Source organism: Amaranthus tricolor, chromosome 7, assembly GCF_026212465.1.
Source record: "Amaranthus tricolor cultivar Red isolate AtriRed21 chromosome 7, ASM2621246v1, whole genome shotgun sequence".
Classification (NCBI taxonomy): Eukaryota; Viridiplantae; Streptophyta; class Magnoliopsida; order Caryophyllales; family Amaranthaceae; genus Amaranthus; species Amaranthus tricolor.
In genome coordinates, this window is record NC_080053.1 from 19,240,322 (window position 1) to 19,242,762 (window position 2,441).

Genomic DNA, 2,441 nt, shown 5'->3' on the forward strand with positions numbered 1-2,441 from the left:
AATAATTAAATTATGTACTTGATTCTCTTATCAAATTAAAATTTTGTAGAAAATCATATATCATAATTTTTTTTTTGAAACAAAACATATATATAAGGACAATCCTTTAAACAAATCAAATTTTGTTAAAGGATTTATAAACTCATGGATACTTACATTACTTAATTGATACACTTAAAATTTCTTTTAACAAACTAAAATCTTGCTAGAGAAATATAAATTGTAAAATAAATCCATTTTAACCTTTGAATATACTTTATTCTTATAACAAATTTAAGCTTTGTTAAAGAATGCAAATCAAGGAAAATTTTATATAATAAAAATAGGATTTAATCCTTTTAACAAACCAATTTTATCAAATGATTATTAAAGAAAACTTATATAAAATACTCAATCCTCCTAATAAGTCATAGGATATCATCATAAAAAGAAAGAAGATTATGTAATCCCATACTAAAATTTCTTATAAATAAAAATAGTAATTAACAACTTCACTTACCCTTTGATTAGAAGATTGGATCGAGCAAAGAAAATGTTTTTTTTTTTTTTCTTCTTGAGCCGAAACCAAGAACAACAACAAGGGGAATATTTTTTTCTGAAGTTTTTTTTTTCTCACTAAGAAGATTAAAATGTGATTAGGAATGTGAGGAATTTAAATTGAAGCTTAAGGATTAATAGGCAATTTAATGGATGGCTTTGAGTGTCATAATTCACACTTATGAGAGGAGTTACAAAACTCCTCCCCTTACACTTCACAACCGGCTGCCTCTTCCCCTTCCCCTATTTAATTTTTTTTTATTAATTAATTAATTAAACAATTATTATACTATTGTTAAAACAGCAAGAAACGTCACGCGATAACATCGTACGCGATAAAACTTGTTACCGTTAAAATTAACCTACTTTATTACTTATAATTAACAATGTAAAATAATGTAATTTAATATCACTTATTTATTTTATTTTTGTTATATTTTATTTTATTATATTTTATTTACTTTTAAACCCGATAAATTACGGGGTGTTACAGACTACCCCCCTTAAAAGAAGTTACGTCCTCGTAACTTGTGTGGCAGCGGAAAACATAGAACACACATGCTATCACAACTATAACTCCACATCATAACTCATGAGTAAAACACAACTACCAAATCAAAGATTTAACATTCCTCGCGCGAAATTCCTATCGCCCTCTACCCCCTTAAGAAGTTACGTCCCCGTAACGCTACTGACCTGAAAAAGGTGAGGGTACTTTTCTCTCATAGCGTCTTCTGTTTCCCACGTAGCCGCTTCACGCTCGTGATTTGACCACAAGACTTTTACCATAATTATATCCTTCCGTCGAGTGCTACGGACCTTTTTATCCAAGATTCGAACCGGTTGCTCAGGGTAAGACAAAGATGCATCCAAATCTAAAGGTTCAGGATCTAATACATGAGTGGCTGCGGCATGATACCGCTTTAGTTGAGACACATGAAATACATCATGTACCTTTTCTAAAGAGTTTGAAAGAGCTAACCGATAAGCCACTTTACCCACACGTTCCAAAACTTCATATGGCCCTATGAACCGAGGGCTCAACTTTCCCCGAGCACCAAAACGTACTACTCCGCGCATGGGTGATACGCGGAGTAACACCTGTTCTCCCACGGTGAACTCCTCTGGCCGTCGTTTCAAATCAGCATACGACTTTTGGCGATCCTGTGCCGCTTTCAACCGATCCCTTATCAATCTTACCTTCTCCTTCATCTGAAACAACAATTCAGGTCCTAAGGTCACCACTTCAGTAAAATCGTCCCAATAAACCGGGCTACGACAACGACGCCCATACAAAGCCTCGAATGGGGCCATCTGTATAGAAGCTTGATAACTGTTGTTATATGAAAACTCAACTAGATCCAAATGTTCATCCCATGACCCTTGCCACTCCATGGCGATAGCACGTAACATATCTTCCAATACCTAATTCGTTTGTTCTGTCTGTCCATCCGTCTGCGGATGAAACGACGTACTATAGAGCAACGTTGTACCCATTGCCTGTTGCAAGGTTTGCCAAAACTGTGACAGATATCGTGTGTCTCTATCTGACACAATAGTACGGGGTACACCGTGGAATCGTACGACATACTTAATGTAGGCTCGTGCCAATTGTTCCATCTCCCAGCGACAATTAATAGGGATGAAACGAGCCGATTTAGTTAAACGATCAACTATAACCCATAACGCATCATTACCTGCTTTTGTTCGAGGTAAACCCACAACAAAATCCATAGAGATATCATCCCACTTCCATACTGGTGTCTCTAACGGTTGTAATAACCCTCCTGGTCTCTTATGCTCACTTTTAACCTTCTGACAGGTCAGGCAGCGTGAGACATATTCTGCAATATCCTTCTTCATCCCCGACCACCAAAACATTAACTTGAGATCTTGGTACATCT